The sequence below is a fragment of the Callospermophilus lateralis genome, chromosome 5 (genome assembly GCF_048772815.1).
Source record: "Callospermophilus lateralis isolate mCalLat2 chromosome 5, mCalLat2.hap1, whole genome shotgun sequence".
NCBI classification, from domain to species: domain Eukaryota; kingdom Metazoa; phylum Chordata; class Mammalia; order Rodentia; family Sciuridae; genus Callospermophilus; species Callospermophilus lateralis.
The window spans coordinates 3944546-3961894 of record NC_135309.1 but is presented as its reverse complement, the minus strand read 5'-3'; the positions used below and the strand labels follow the sequence as shown (position 1 = coordinate 3961894).

General features: G+C 43.1%; 2 non-coding genes across 2 annotated transcripts; both read right to left on the bottom strand.

The window, feature by feature from the left end:
- Window positions 1-12677: 12677 nt before the first annotated feature.
- On the bottom strand, window positions 12678-12755 carry Trnaa-cgc (transfer RNA alanine (anticodon CGC)). Its single transcript has one exon. It is a non-coding gene; the product is annotated as a tRNA-Ala (tRNA).
- Window positions 12756-16840: 4085 nt separating this feature from the next.
- On the bottom strand, window positions 16841-16969 carry LOC143400569 (small nucleolar RNA SNORA70). Its single transcript, XR_013091483.1, has one exon. It is a non-coding gene; the product is annotated as a small nucleolar RNA SNORA70 (small nucleolar RNA).
- Between the last annotated feature and the right edge of the window lie 380 nt (window positions 16970-17349).

The following is a 17349-nucleotide window of genomic DNA, read 5'->3' as shown; positions in this document are numbered from 1 at the left end:
TTCTGAAAATCCAACCCATGTCTGTCTGTTCCTTGATCTATTTGTATTGGTGCTGCTATACCTTGTTCTTGTTTTCCTAATCTTTTTCCTTTCCTAAAACCTTGTCTAGTCATAATAGTGGGTGCATTTTGGTTGATGTTATTTGTTAATGTCAAACCTAATTGATCTAGGACATCTCGTCCCCATAAATTTATAGGAAGATGATCCAATACATATGGCTGTATAGTTCCTTCACATCCTTCAGGATCCTTCCAATCTAATACCATTGCACTTCTATGGGGATTAGTCGCCACTCCTAGGCCTCGAAGCATTTGAGTGGCTTGTTGTAATGGCCAATGTTTTGGCCATTCTTGACGAGAGATGATGCTAAGGTCTGCACCTGTATCCAGTAGCCCATTAAATTCATGTCCTTGAATATTTAGTTTTAGCATGGGGCGAGAATCTAAATTTAAAGACAGCATAGCCCAATCTACACCTGTGGAGCCTAATCCCTTGGAACCTCTTTCTATAGCACGACTGGAAAATTTATCATGTAGGCTTGGTATTATTAGTAACTGTGCTATTCTATCTCCTGGTGAAATTACTGATATACCATTTGGAGAACTGGCTATAATTTTTATTTCACCTTCATAATCGGGATCAATTACCCCAGGACTTATCATAAGTCCTTTTAGAGTAGAAGAGCTGCGTCCCAATAATAAGCCTACTGTTCCTTTGGGAAGAGGTCCTTTCACCCCTGTGGGAATGATTTGAACTCCCATCTCTGGAGTTAGTACTGATCTGGTGGAGGCGCAGATGTCCAACCCTGCGCTCCCTCTGGTTTGTCTGATGAGGGATCTGATGGACAATGTGTCCTGGGCACTACCCTGATGGGGTTGCTGGGTTCCTCCAGTGCTCCGTATATTTGTGGTTTTGGGCCCCGGAGCATTGGGCCCCCCTGTCCATTTTTTGGCAATGGAGCCCAATGCCTTTCTCCACGATATCGTGGATAAACACTTGGTCCTTGTTCGTTTTTTGATAATGGAGTACCCTCTATCGTGGTTTGAGAACGGCATTCATTAGCCCAATGTCTCCCTCTAAGGCATCGTGGGCAAATACCCAGTATTCTACTCCTTTGATACCTAGTTTTGTTAAACCCTCCTCCTATGGGGCAATTCCTTTTAAAATGTCCTGTTTGATCACAATTGTAGCATGTTCTTGGCCTGGAATCTAAAGCCTGTTTTACTGCAGCTGCCACAATTTGCCCTTGTTCATTAATGTCTCTGGCATCTAAAGCCTGTTTTACTGCAGCTGCCATGACTTGTTCTTCTTCATTAATGTCTCTACATAATTTAATATATGTGTTTAAATCTTCATGTTTCCATGGTCTAATGATATCTCTGTACCAACGATTCGCTTGGTCATAAGCCAGTTGTTTTAATAATGGCATTGCTTGTTCTGTATTCCCCAAAACTCTGGTAGCTGTTTGAATAAGCCTATCTACAAATTCAGCATAAGATTCATTAGCTCCTTGTATTATCTTAGATAATTGACCTTGTAAACCTCCATGTCCTTGTAAAGTCTTCCATGCCTTAACTGCATCTACAGCAATTTGTAAATACACACCAGGATCATATGCAATTTGTTGCTGCTGATCCTCATAAGGTCCCTTTCCTAACAACATATCTAGATTTCTCTGAGGATAACCAGCTGCTGCATTTCGCCTAGCCGTCTCCTTGCAAAATTCCTCATTGGCAACCTTCCATAACAGGTATTGTCCTCCATTTAGCACAGCTTTACACATATTAGCCCAATCTGCTGGCGTCATGTTCAAGTTGGTAAAGGATTCGACCAAGCTTACAGTGAAGGGTGCTTGAGGACCATAGGTTGTTACAGCCTCTTTTAGCTGCTTCACTGTTTTGAAATTTAAAGCATGGTAAATTCGCTGCCCTCCTACCTCAAATACAGGGCATGTTAATACTTGAGATCCTGTCTCAGGATCCGAACTATCAACTGCGGGGGTTGGGGGCCTCTCAGCATATGGAGGTGGCCTTGTCAGTTGGACACTTACGTCCTCTGGTGATAGAAAGGTGTTAGTAGCAATCTCCTGTAGAGGTGGTGCTGTTGGTTGGACACTTAAGCCCTCTGGTGATAGAAAGGTTTTAGTAGCAGTCTCCTTTTGTAACTTTCCCCCTGATGGCTTTTTCTGCTCTAAACTTTCTTTCTCTGTCTGATTAGCTCGAAAGACCTTCTCTTTTACTTGAATCTTTTCCTCTTTCTGACTAACTTGAGAGACCTCCTCTTTTACTTGAATCAATATGTCTTCTCCTTCCTTTGTCTGAATTGAAGGCTTTGGACTAAGAAAACCAGATACCAACGCCCACAATGCCAATGTGCCAGCTGGCAGAGTTCCTGGGCTGTTCTTTTCTATTCTTTTTAAATCTTCACCATGATGGTTCCATTTTGATATATTTAACAACTCCTCCTTAAAAAGCCATGGGCTACATTTTTGCATTGTATCAACGTATGCCCTGACTGTTCTTGATTTTACTGAGATGCCTTCTTCCTCTAACAATTTACTTAACACTCTTTCAGTTTGTTTTTTACTAATTTCTGATCCCGTATTTCTACTATAATACAACCCAACAAGATAACACCAAACAAAACCGAGACAGAATGAAATAAAAATGGAACAACAAAAATTCATTATAGCCTTTCTATCCTCCTTACATGTGCATCCGTCCTTTCTCCCTATCTGTTCCTCAGACGTAAATAGTTTTTCCTCAGAAGTGAGCGGTTTTTCTTCCGTCTCACTCATCTCCAGGGACAGGCAACTTAAAACAAAAATGAAGCAAAACAAAAGAGGAATCTTAAAATGGCTCCCCATCCTCTCACCCTGTCCTCATGGGCGAGCGGTTTACTTACCCTCAGTCGTTCCCCGTGCGAGCCACCAAATGCCGCAGTCTGGCTGGGCACAATTCAGGAGCCACTTGTCAAAAGAAACTAACTTTATTTTTAGAACCACACAAGATAAACAAAACAGCTCCTCAGGAAAAAACCCTCAGAGCCCAACTGCCACCACCAGCTTCCCACAAGCCACACACCCCAACAACCTCTTCCTCCCACAATCCTCCTGCTCTTGAGGCCCATTGGCTGGGTCGCATGGGTGGAGCCAAAAAAGTCCCCCAATGAGCAGCTCCATGGTCTGAAAGGGCAGGGAAACAGCCCAATGAGCATCACCGCAGAGGAGCCAATCAGCTAGATGTTGCTAGATGTTGCTGGGGCCGCTGTGAGCCAATCATCAGCTGGCAGTCTGAAAGTTTGCTGGAGCCCCTTCGGCTGTGGCTCTCAACATCCCTCAACTGCATAAGTTGCACCTTTTCCCATCACAACAAATCTCCACCTGTTCCTTTCCTAAAATATAATAATAATAACAACAACAACAATAGCTCAGAGTAGGCCCTCTACATTGACTAAGCCATGTCTAAGGCCTGATGGGAGGAGAGAATATGTTGGAAGGTTCCAGGATAAAAATGGAGTGACTCCTGTGCCTCCTTGTTATGGTCCTGTGGGGATGGCAAGGGATGGGCTCACAACAATCAAAAGAACACCTTAAGGTTGCTTTCAAAGCCCACAGGAGGAAAGAGTTGTGCTAAGGGAACTAGGAACCAGTGACTTTTCTGGAAAAAGGAGAAATAAAGAGAAGGTGGCAGGGCCCTCAAATTCACTGGAACTCAGAAAAGTTGTAGTTATGTAGGGGCTGAAGGCCCATAGTCAGAGGCCACTGGCCTGGGGGGTGGATATGCAGCCTCTTCTAGTTGGTACACCCTGGCAACAAAGTGGAGCCAGTGGGGTCCAGCCTTTCCCTTAATCTTTTTAATTTTTTGTACCAGGGATTAAACTCAGGGACTCTAGACTACTAAGACATATCCCTATTGGCATCAGATCAATATTGGCATTAGATCCTCCCTTTTAGGACAGGAGTCTTTTTTTTTTTTTTTTTAAGAGAGAGTGAGAGAGGGAGGGAGAGAGTGAGAGAATTTTTTTTAATATTTATTTTTTAGTTATCGGCAGACACAACATCTTTGTTTGCATGTGGTGCTGAGGATCGAACCTGGGCCGCACGCATGCCAGGTGAGAGCGCTACCGCTTGAGCCACATCCCCAGCCCCAGGAGTCATTTTTATGTAGGGACTCCTAGGTTTCCATTTTGGAGCCAGTTTATCTAGAGATCCTGAGGCAATGCTGCTTAGCCTCCCATAAGAACACAGGTCTGCTAGAGGGTCCACCCCACCCAGCCATGACATAACCCTAGGCAGGCTTGTGAAATTCCTTACAGGCTATAGAGCTGCTCTGTGACTGCCCACAGGCTGCTGCTCTCCTAGAGGGACAGCCTTGTCAGTTGGCTCCATACTCTGACAATAAATCTCTCAAGTGGGATTCCAGTGTGTGGTGTGGTCCTTGGACTTTGTGTGGACTCTGCTAGTGAAGCCAGATTTAAAATTAGGTAGTCAGTGTAGTTTGGTAAATTGGGTCTAATATCGAGTGAAATCTAAAATGGAGGCCATGCTGGGAATGACTCAGGGAAAACGCAGGACAACTCATGGAATGTTAATGAAGTCCTGAAAAGGCCCTAGGCCAAAGTCCACCTCAAAGAAATGTTAACGGAGCCCAGGAAACAGCCCCAACAGATTTGGAGATAGCCCATCCTAGAGAAATGATAAGCCCATCCCAAAAGGTGATAATCGGGCCCACCTGTGTCCTAACCCCTTCAACCTACATTCCATCACCAAACCTATAAAAAGGGAAACATATTTGCCCACCAACTGAATTCCACCTCTTGGGTCCCCTTCTTCCTCCGGGAGAAGTCTTTTCTGCTGTCCTTTAATAAACTTCTAATTCTATTCTGACCTTGCCTCAGCGTGCTTCTTTGGTGTTATTCTTCAACATTGGGGAAGCAAGAACTCGTCACCGGTCAACAGCGGTATCACTAGTGTCCTTTCAGTGATGGCATGACTCAGATTATGCTCTCCCGTTGACCTTGCTCTCCCTTTGGGGATCCGAGCTGCTTTGGGATTCTATACCTGGTCCTAGGTCACCCTCAACGCGAACCCACCTTCCATTTCATGAAGCGCTTGACATCTCATCCACCACCCACTGATTCCAGTAAGTTCCCCTGCCATCAGACAACTCAAATGACCTAGGGGTCAGGGAAGTGACCTTCAAACATTCAGCATTCCAGGGCTCCTGTTTGGTTGGGAGCACTTACAACCACAGCTTCAAAGCTATGGTTGGTCCCTATTGTCAGCCGAGTCCATAAGCTTGGAAGGTCTCCCCCCTGGCAAAAGATCTCTCTCTCAGGGTCTCAGAGTAAACCCATATGGGCCTTAGCCCCAGCTGCCACCCTGAGGCAGTGACAACTCCCAAAGCCGTCCACTCTTCCTTATTCGGTGTGAGAAAACACGGAGGGACACCTCTGCTCCTCCATCTCTTTCCATGGGTGCAGCCACCTCTGCCATCACCTTGGACACCGATTGGGTTGCCTTTTAGCAAATTCAGACTCACTCCACCTTACTCCTGTCTTAAAGGTGCAGAAACTAATTTGTTTTTGCAACCAAATTTGGCTCCTCTATACCCTAGACAATGATTCCAAATGGCTGATTAATGGCACTCTAGATCCCAATATTTTGAGGGATTTTTTAACTTTTATGAGCATTCGGGGAAATGGAAAAAGTCCTCCTGTATCCGGGCCTTCTATGCCTTCCTTTAAAACTGTCCTTCTGGGGCTGGGGATGTGGCTCAAGCAGTAGCGCGCTTGCCTGGCATGCGTGCGGCCCGGGTTCGATTCTCAGCACCACATACAAAGATGTTGTGTCCGCAGATAACTAAAAAATAAATATTAAAAAAATTCTGTCTCTCTCTCTCTCACCCTCTCTTTAAAAAAAAAAAAACTGTCCTTCTGCTCTTTGGCTCTCTGGTTCTGCTGGCTCTTGAACCCTCTCTTCTTGACTTCACAACCCTCCCAAAATCCCAGAATTTGACCCTGCTGATGAACCCTCTGCCTACCATTACCGACCTTCTGCTCTGACTCCTCTGGAACCACCCTCACCCACTTTAAGTCCACCCTCTTGGCCCTCTCTTGCTTGGCCCCTCTACCCAGCCCACACCTCTGCTTCCCTCTCAGGAAGTAGCAGGGTTGGAGGGAGTTGCCTGGTACACATCCCTTTCTCCCTAGTGACCTCTCCCAAATCCAAAGTAGGTGAAGGTCCTTCCCCTCCAATCCTTCAGGGTACACTAAGGAATTTCAATACCTAACTCAAACATACGATTTAACTTTCCATGATCCTATCCATCACTCTTCTATCTGAGAAATTCAGGTGAGTTTGGGAGCAAGGTTAAAGAACAGCAGTTTTCCCTAGTTCTTCCAGACCTGTGTCAGGACTTTCAGTCCATCCATTACTTGCTTCCATTCTCACATGGACCCCTCTACCTTTCCCCAAATTTTTATTCAACTATGAAGTTTTTTTAAAAAACAAAAAACTCTGTAACACTGCAATGGAGATTCACCTACAAAATGAGAAACTCATGTGACTCCATTTTTGAAAAACCAGCCTGCACTTCAGAGCAGGTCTTGTCCAAGGGGGGTGGGGGGACCCTTGTCCTTGAAAAACCCACAGAGTGTTCCTAGGCACCCTGCTGAGTCATTTGTCCTTAAATAACAGGAAAGGCCTGTGGAGCCAGATATCCTTAACTACAGTGATCAGATGTCCTTGACTCAGCAATGCAAGTTCTTGGAAAGACCAAAAGATGCTTGAGGCCTAATTCAGACCATAGCAACAACCAATCAGAGTGGGACAGGGAAGATACCTGAAATACCAAATGGCCCTCCCAGTAGTTTCCTGATTGATAACATGATTAGGCCACCCTGCAAATTTAGCATATACACTCTTGCAACCCCTCATGGCCTAAACCAATCAGTTCAAATGTACCCACCACTTCAACTGACCAATCACCCTTACCCAACTTGTTCCTGCCAATGCTAATCAATGTTACGAGTTGTGGTTTGGTTTTCCCTGTGGTGTGAAGTGATTTGCTGTGTGTGATGTTGTGATACATAGAGTATCCCCAAAAAACCTATAAATCCTCACTGAATTAAGGGTCAGGGCTCACTCCTCAGGACCACTGCATTGGAAATGGTTGTGAGTCTAGGCTCGAGCTTGCAATAAAGACTCTTGTGTGATTGCATCAGATTCAGCTCCTGGAGGTCTACTGGGGTCCCACAACTCTGGCATTACCAAAAGCTACAAGGCCTTTGCTATTGTGTTATGTGTGCACACTGGTGTTGTGTGTTGTCTGTCCATGTGTGTGTGTGTCCATATGTCATGTACAGAATATCAAGATTGGCAGACAATGAGTGCTCATAAATTAAAAATGGATCCAAATACCCTTATTTCATGTGATTTAAAATTGTTCAATTTACATTGGGTAAAAAAAAACAAAAGTAAAGATTTCTTACTTAATTCACAAGTCTCTAGGTGGTCAAAGAACTAAGAAAATGTTGATGTCTGTAAAATGTCTAATATACCATGGTTCTAGGACTTTTCTTCAACAAAGAAGTGGTTGATACTGTTCAATACACTTATGTGATATCTTGGTAAAAAAAAAAATAAGTAAAGTAGATTTGACATGGGATTACTCATCAATGTGTTTCTTAGACATCTGATTAATTTACAAGGTTAAAATGCTAATTGTTAAATATACCTTCAAGTACTCTTAACTCCTTTAATTCCATAGGGTAACATTGATGTTATCATAAATTGGTAAATTTTAAAAAGGGGGGATGGTTAAAGTTGCTTTGTCATCACTGAAAACAAGATTACTAAGAGTTTAGGTAAATAGATGTGATTAACTGTGTACTGTAAATAACAAAATATTTCTTATTAAAATGGAATAATCTGACTAAATTCAGAAATTTACAAGGATTATTTCAAAATGTGAATTAAAAAAGGGTTAACAGGTAGGAAAGAGAAATTAGAAGGTTCTAGGTATGGAAACCATATTTAATAAAAGGGGAAAAAAGTTTTCTGGATAAAAAAGTCTATGTGATTAAGTAAATAAGAGGGTTTAAATAAGTGATAAAGAATGTCTGTGTAAGTTGGTTATATATGTAAGGTTTTTCCCCCTAAGGTCAATGATATAAACCATAGTTAAGAACAAGAATTTCTTAAAAACATAACATTGAGTTTATTAAGTTTTTTAAGCTAACAATCTTGAAGGAATTAAGGATTATACAACTGTGGTTAAACAACAACTGTTATTTTGCAATATTGTAATATGTTATTTCTTTAAGAGCTAAACTTTATTAATATAAAAACATCAATTTAATTGTGGTGCTACTGTTATGCTCGAATTTGGGACCCCCAAAAGACCACCAGAGACCAAGATCAATGTAAACAGCAAAGAGGTATTTATTGCAAACTAACTCTGTCCTCCACACGCACACAGCAACTGGTGATGCTGAGAGGCCCCAAGCCCAGGGTTTGCAGCAGTTTTATACACTCTTTGGGGAAGACAGGGACTTCACATACATCATAGCATCTCTTAGCAAATCATCCCACACTGCAAGAAAATCCTAAAACATGATTAGCACATTCACTGGTGGAAACAAGTTGGGTAAGGGTGATTGGTTAGTACAATAGGGGGATTCCTTTGAACTGATTGGTTTAAGCCATGAGGGGAGTACATGCTGAACTACATGGTTTCCCAAGATGTTATCATCCACCATAAACTACTGAAAGGTCATCTGGCATCCCAAGTATTTTCCCTGTCTCATGCTGATTGGAGGTTGCTAGGGGGTTGCTATGGGTCCTCACCTAGCCTGACTGAGTCAGGGACACCTGGCACAGCAGATCTCTCCTGTTATTTGTAGATAAACAACTCAGCAGGGTGGGTATGTGCCTAGGAGTACTCTGTGGGTCTTTCCAAGGACAAGGGTCATGCTGCCTGCCTTGGACAGGCTTTGCTCTGAGGTAGAGGCTGGTTTTTCACTACTACTCTTCTTTGTATATTAAATGTGTTCATATTTTCCAGGTATACAAGTTCTTTAAGGTAAAAGCTTTAAAAGAGCATTATATCAAGATGGTGTTCTCCAAAATAAAGTTGTATGGTAATTTTAGGCTTATAAGAATAACATATTGGAGATTTATTTATATTATTTAATGCTCTATAACTGGACCTGTTATCAATAACATTAACATAAAGTTTTATTGTTACTTTTTACACTGGGATAAAATTTAAATGTGTTTTTAAGTTAATGTGAGCCTAATCTATGTAAAGGTTAATATAGTAAAACACAAGTATTTTGCTCCTTTTCCACTAAAGGTTAAAAGCTCTCAGCCTTTTTTTAATTCATCTTTTAAATGTAATATCATATTGTATTAACTAATATTCATGTGACCTCAAGCAATGATATATGTCAACTTTGTAAAATAATATTTAAGAAGCAAAGATCAGGTTCAAATCTAAAACACTTAGGATTTATACAGATTTCTGAAGAGCCCTGCCTTACCTGAGGTAAGGCTCTGCCTCCCATTTTACTACATGTCAGAATAACTCCAACAACGTAGGCCAGACTTCAGCTCATTTAGAGTTGTGTTCAAAAGATTAATTTTTTGTTAAGATTAGTAGAATCTCAAACAAGGGGTATAATATATAACTAAGTCAGAATTTAAGATAGTTATTACATAAACTAAATATGTTTTTATTCTTGTTAATTTTATTTTGTATTTTCCTTATAAATGGCCTCAAGATTGCCTGTTAATGTTTTGCAGAGGTACTGCTTTAAAAACACACAACCTGGGTTAATTTAAGATAATAAGCCATCACCTATAGGACAGATAAGAACATACAGACTCCAATTAATAAAAAGGATAAATGACTGTAAGGTTATAGACATTAAAGTTAAAGCCTAGTATTCTTAATTTAAGACTAGTAAGACTGATTTGCTAGATATTTAAGATCAATATTTAAAATTAAAGTTAAATTAAAAGGGCCAAGAAAGCCAATATTTGGCTCTGGCTCTCTGAGTCAGTCTGAATTCAGGGAACAGGGAACTTCTCTAAAGAGCTTTGCAACTCTGGGCCACATAACCTCCTGATCAAAGAGATTAATGAGACCACTAGAGAATGAAAAGCCAGTCAGTGCACTTGCTGTGAATAGGAGGGTCATTGGAGACAGGAGACATCCCTGATGCTTCCAAGGGAAGCCACATGGTCAAGCAAGACCTGGACCCATCCTAGCACAAATGGCACTAGCAGAACTAAGAAGCTGCTCTCAAGTCCCCACCTCCCATGAGCGACCCCTATGGGTAGTTGGCTGACTCTCAACAATACATAGAAACAAGTCAATTTTGTCCAGCTTGATCTTAAACACCTACCAAAAACAGTCAAACCAAAACACAGTCATTCCTGGGCATTTAAAATAATAATAATAATAATGATAGTTAAGTATAACTTAAGATGTACACTGGTGTTAGCCCTCAAGAATAAGTAAGACTGGAGGCTACAAAAGAGAGATTCTTAGGCAAGAAAGCCTAATAAGGTTCAAGAGAAACTGCCAAAGCCAGAAGTTTTTAGTTTAAGGCCTACAGATACTCGTAACCTACAAAAGTAGGCTTGATGTTTGCTAGTATGATTATCCAGCCCTGGTAACAAAAGTAGATATTTTACAAAATCAGATGACATTAAATAGCTTAACTACACCTCGAGGGGACAGAATGTTGGGTGTGAGGGAGACTCCTGGCTGAAGTTAAGTGTCCATCTCGTGAGAACATCACATAATCCCTTGCCCCTTCACCTCCTCTCCAAAGGGCACCAAGATGAAGAGCTCCAAATACAAAAGTTTTCTGGACTAATCCCCACTGGACACAGTGTCTACTCACTGTTCCTGAGTCACCTTGCCAGTCAGTACCTTCCATGTTGCCTAAGCAACCTTTCTTAAGCCGAAGCTTGCAAGCTCACACTCTCTGCCCTCTTCCTCTTCTTTCTCTCCTCTCTGCTCTTTCTCTTTCTCTCTGCTCTTTCTCCCTCTGCTCGCTCTCTCTCTCTCTCTCTCTCTCTCTCTCTCTCTCTCTCTCTCTCCCCTACTCCTCTCCTCTCTCTGCCCTACTCCTCTCCTTTTCTTCCCCTCTGGCAGCCCCCCAATAAATCTCTTGGTTGAATCTCTATCTCAGGTGAGTCACTTGCCTATCACAGACATCTGTGGCATTAAAGGTTAAGTGTGTTTACATTCCTGATAACTCTGGCTGTGTTAAATATTATATTCCCAGGGCTGAAGCACTTGCCTGACATGTGTGAACCCCTGGGTTTGATCCTCAGCACTGCATATGAATAAATAAATGAAATAAAAGATCCACTCAACCTTGTTATGGGGACAACTTCTTGGCCCTCACACCTCCTGGCAAGAGATTATGGGCTTCTGTCATTTAACAGCAGGTCTTCTACGCCTAAACAGCTCACTGGGAAGCCCCTACTCATATGAGCCCTCAACACAAATGGGCTATGGAATTTGTTCCCCTAGTAGCGCCCCCCCCTCCCCGGGTTTATGGCAGGCCTAGCCACAGGAAGGGCAGGAATAACCACACCATTACCTATTTTCATCAGCTCTCCAATCAGCTAATAGGGGATATCCAACAGGTAGTTGAGTCTATACTAACCCTCCAGAATCAACTGGACTCTTTAGCCTCTGTGGTCCTACAAAACTGCTGTGGACTGGACCTATTAACAGCAGAGAAAGGTGGACTCTGTTTGTACCTATAGGAGGAGTGTCGTTTTTCTGTCAACCAGTCAGGGGGTAGTGAAGGATAAGATCAAACAACTACAAGAACAGCTAGAAAAGAGGAGACAACAATGAGGCCAACAGGCTCCATGGGGAATGTTCAGTCAAGTGTGGTCTTGGTCCTCCCCCTCACAGGATCCCTGTTAGTCCTCTTTATGTTTCTCCTAATAGAACCATGTCTGTTAATTTGCCCACAGAAGTTCCTGCAAGATCAGATACACAAATTCACAAACCAGTCAGTCAATCAACCACTTCTTTAAGACACTACCAGCCCCTGATGCCCAAGATGGAGACCTACGACTCATGACCAACTCCTCTGGCTCCAGAGACTCTGCCCCCATCTAAAACCCTCCCTGACTCCTTTTACAGGAATGAGATTCTTCACCCCTAACCAGCAAAAAGAAGCTACAGGAGAAAGTTTATCATCCCCACCCTAGGTATCTATAAAAACAAAAAGGGAGGAATATTGGCATCAGATCAACATTGGCGGTTACATCTGCCATTTTAGGTTGGGAGCCATTTTTATCTAGAGACTGCTAGGTTTGGATTTAGGAGTCATTTTATCTACAGATCCTGAGGCAATGCTGCTTAGCCTCCCATAAGAACACGTGCCTGCTAGAGGGTTGATCCCATCCAGCCCGTGACATAACCCCTAAGCACGGTTGTGAAATTCCTCTTTCAGGCTATAGAGCTGTCTGTGAGTGCCCACAGGCTGCTGCTCTCCTTGGAGGGACAGCCTTGTCAGTTGGCTCCATGCTCTGACCATAAAGCTCTCGTATGATGTGGTCTTTGGACTTTGCATGGACTCTGCGAGTGTCCTTCAATCCTCAACTATATTTTCTTTTTTCTTTTTTTTTTTTTTTTTGGTATTGCTGGGGATTGAACCCAGGACCTTGTGCATGCGAGGCAAGCGCTCTACCAACTAAGCTATATCCCCACACCTTTTTTGTTGTTGTTGTTTGTTTGTTTGTTTTATTTTTGTTTGTTTGTTTTTAGAGACAAGGTTTCACTGGGTTGCTTAGCACCTCGCTTTTGCTGAGGCTAGCTTTGAACTCAGAATCCTCCTGTCTCAGCCTCCCAAGCCTCTGGGATTACAGGAGTTCGCCATTGTGCTGGATTCAATCTTTTTAATTTCTATAATCAACAAAGTCTCCAAAAAAATTGAGTGACATAAATATGCTAATTCCCTTTTGTTTCCTTATTCCTGACTGTACTGAGGCTGGAATCCAGAGTTTCCCTGCCTACTGAGCAAGCACTGAGCTCCAGTCCAGCTGCTTTGTTTTAAGCAATTCCGCCCTAGGGCAACCCTGTGACACACCCCTGCAATGTGGTGGACTGAGAGGCTGCGACCAGAGAATCCATTCAAGGCCAGCCTTGGCAATTTAGTAAGACTGGACAAGTCACTCAGTGATAAAGCACCCTTGGATTTAATTCCCAATACAAAATTAATATAATAATTCTGCCTTAGAAATTGGAAGATGACTTTCTGGTAATTACTAATTCAAATGCCCTTGAGGTAATTAAAATTTCCACCTCCAGGCCGATCCCAGCAATTCTGTGCATGGGGGTGGAGGCCACCTGCCCCTTCCCACCACCACCACCACCACCATGGTCAGACCAGGACTGGGGGCTGCCTTGCCAGGGGCTACAAGAGCCAGAGGGCTTCCCACTGTGCATCTGGTTGTGGGGAGGGAGATTGAACCAAGGGGGTTTTACCACTACATTTCATTTTTTTAATTTTGAGAATGGGTCTGGCAAAGTTGCTGAGGGTCTCATTAAATGGCTGAGGCTGGCCTGGGATTGTGCTCCTTCCTGTAGCAGTGGTCCACTTTATGCTGTGAATACAACCCTTGCTGCTCTGCCATTGTGACTTATTTTTTTAAGAAGGTGTTTCTTTCTCTTCCTCTCTCCCAGCCCCTTCCTATTCTCTCCCCTCCCTAATCTGCAGGTTTGGGGAAAGAGGATTACTTTCTTCCCATCCTACCGGTATTATCCATCCTTGAGCACTCACCCACCACAGGAAAGAAGAGATTCAGACTTGCTGATGCAAAAGTTCCCAGAAATTATTATCTCTCAAATTAACAAATGAATTACCACTTCAGACATGGAACACCAGGAATGTATCCTTTGAATCACCTCTTTTAAAAAAAAAAAAATTGTTTGAGGCTGGAGAAATCTGTATGGGACTCTTTCACATCATTGCTTTAAAAGAAAGTGGGAGGAAAGAAAATCATTGTACCCCCATCAAAATGTACAACTTTATGTTTGCATTATCAGTTTGAAATAAATTTATTTAATTTTTTTTAAAAAGCCCCCTATTTCCCCTGATGGGCAGAATCACAGCCTCTGGGACAGGAGTCCCTTGTGCTTCTCCTTTGTTAGGAGAGCAATAAAAAGTTGTCCTTATTCTCAAAACCATGTCCTCTTTATCGGATGGGCATTGGGGATGAGGATCAAGCTTTTGGTAACAATCCCCTAGCTTCAGCCTCCCCAGGATTGGGAACACAGTCCTTTAATTAATTAACTTATTTTTTAAAGACATGGTTTTTCTAATTTGCTCAGGCTGGCCTCTGAGATTCTTCTGCCTCAGTATCTCCAGTGGCTGGTCACTAGGCAGAAGCAGCAAATTTTTTTAAAAAATTTAAAAAAATTATGCCAGTGAGAATTGTTTATTTAATTTTTTTTAAACCATTTTTTAATTTTTCTTAAGAGAGAGAATTTTTAATATTATTTTTTAGTTTTCGGCGGATACAACATCTTTGTTTGTATGTGGTGCTAAGGATCAAACCCCGGCCACACACATATCAGGTAAGCGCGCTACCACTTGACCCACATCCCCAGCAAGAGACTTGTCTATTTAAAAGGAAAGATGGGGGAGCTCCCAGAAGGAGGAGAAAGAATTTATTCAGCCAATGGGAGATGGTCAGCTGGAGGGGATTCTACCCAGTTAGAATTAGAACACCCACAGGGCACAAAGGGTCCCAGTTCTCCTAGATATAAAAGAAAGAGGGGGTTACAGCTGAGTGGATGCTGTTCCACACTGAGTGAGGCTTAGATGGACACTCCAGCCGATGTTATGCCAGATTCATGGGACCCCAATAGACCTCCAGGAGCCGAATCTGATGCAATCACACAGGAGTTTTTATTGCAAGCTCAAGCCTGAACTCAAACCGTTTCCAATGCAGTGTTCCCAGGGAGTGAGTCCTGGTCCTTTGTTTAGTCAGATTTTATAGGTTTTGGGGGGATACTCTATGTGTCACAACATCACACAGCAAATCATTCCATATCTCAGGAATATCAAACAACTCTTAACATTGATTAGCACATTCACTGGCGGGAACAAGTTGGGTAGGGGTGATTGGTTAGTACAATAGAGGGATTCCTTTGAACTGATTGGTTTAAGCCATGAGGGGTATATTACATGGTTTCCCAACATGTTATCAACCACTACATGCTAAACTATATGGTTTCCCAACATGTTATCAACCACCATAAACTACTTGGGGGTCATTTGGCAATCCAGGTATTTTCCCTGTCTCAAGCTGATTTGAGGTTGCTAGGGGATTACTATGGCTCCCCACCTAGCCTAACTGAGTCAGGGACACCTGCTACAGCAGATCTCTCCTGTTATTTGTAGATAAACAACTTAGCAGGGTGGGAATGTGCCTAGGAGTGCTCTGTGGGTCTTTCCAAGGACAAAGATCATGTCCCTTCCTTGGACAGGCTTTGCTCTGAGGTAGAGGCTGGTTTTTCAGTCCCAGGCTTGCCAGGGGCCTCAGCCATGCCAGTCACCCTTGGGTTTTTCTACAGATCTGACACATCCAGAGAGACAAAAATAAATAAATAAATAAAGGGACAGAAGATGTCAATATTAGGACAGCTGCCATTAGTAAAACTGCTAACAGTTATAATATTTTTGCTAAAAGCAATGATCCCTGGAGCCTGCGGAGTCCTATGTGTAACACGACACAGGATAAAGCTTGATACCTCTGCCTCCTTTGTACTTGTCCCCTTCATTCCCCTGCTCAGCTCTGCAAAGGACATATGACTCATTAAAGGAGTGTTCATCTAGAAACTAGTACTACGAGGTTTATTAGTCCTAAATGTACCTAAACTACCCTGTCCCCCTGAAGTCAGAATTAGACAAGCAGTTGGTATAGAGAGGAAAATTGAGTCAGGTCGGATCAAGGAGGCCAATTTTGAGTGAGTCTAGGAAGTTGGAAGCTGTCCAGAGGGACTGAAATGTTAATTCCTTCAGAGCCCTTCCTCCACTCTTATCAAGAAACTGCCCCTGCTCCAACCTGTTGCCAAGGTAATCAGTCCCAGGAATTGCCCCTCCCTATAGGGAGCTATAAGGTTGTTAATGTGTCCTGGACTGCACTATCCTGCCCTTCCCTCTTCAGCCCACCTGTGTCCCATCTTTGGGCTATCCCACCCCTAGTCATGTGTGCAGGAAGGAGAAAGATAAGGGGAAGAGGCAGGAGAACAGAGGAAGCCTAGGGCATATCAAAAGGGCAGAACACTTGCTTCTGGGGATCCAGGATACCAGCAATGGCCCCCTTCTCCCTCCTGGGAGAAGTCTAGGTTACCCCCTGTTAGATAAACCCTGCTTTATGTTTGTCTTGGCTGCTTCTCTAATGTTCAGTCTTCAACATGTGGGGAAGCAGGACCTGTCAACAGTAACTGGCCGTATCACTCCTTCAAGACTGAGGCCAGATTTGCAGGACATTCCAGCATCCTGTTTCAGATCCCTGTGAGTACCTAGAGGCTTCCAGAACCACATGTCCGACAGACAGACCTCCTGAGCCACAACTAGAAATTTGGGAAGTGCTCCCTCAAGTACTAAGGATCTCTCCAGAGCCACTTCTCAGAACCAGAACTGACCGCTCCACAGAGCTCCTGTCCCTGCCCCAGGCCACCATGTACCTCAACCTAAAGCCCCCATCAGCATCCCAAGGTGGGGCTGAGATACTGAGTCTTCCCAGTAAGGCCAAGCTGATTAAAGTTCTGTAACTGCTTGTCTATTTTGCTCACTCCCAAGTCCCTTAAGACCACCCATAAAGAAACATGCATACTCTACCAGAGTACTGCCCTTTGTAGTCACTGTACCCTGGGACCTCCAGGTAAAGGAACCTGGTTGACTTAACTAGCTGCAGACCCTTCCCAAGTCTTCTTGTCTCTGGGACTATAGGCGTGCACACCATGCCTGGCTTTCTTGTAATTTTTTAAGAATATTGATTTTTTTAGTTATAGGTGGACACATTATCTTTATTTTATCTTTTTATATGGTGCTGAGGATTGAACCCAGTGCCTCACACATGCTAGGCAAGCACTCTACCTCTGAGCCGCAACCCCAGCCCCCTTTCTTGTTATTTTTCAATGTGAGACAGGATCTCATAATTTGTTTATTGTCTCGCTAAGTTGCCTCAAACTTTTGATCCTATTGCCTCACCTCCCAAGTAGCTGGGATTACAGACATGTGTCTTCATACCTGGCTGCAAGGGTTAGTTTCTTAGGGCTGCATAACAAATCGCCA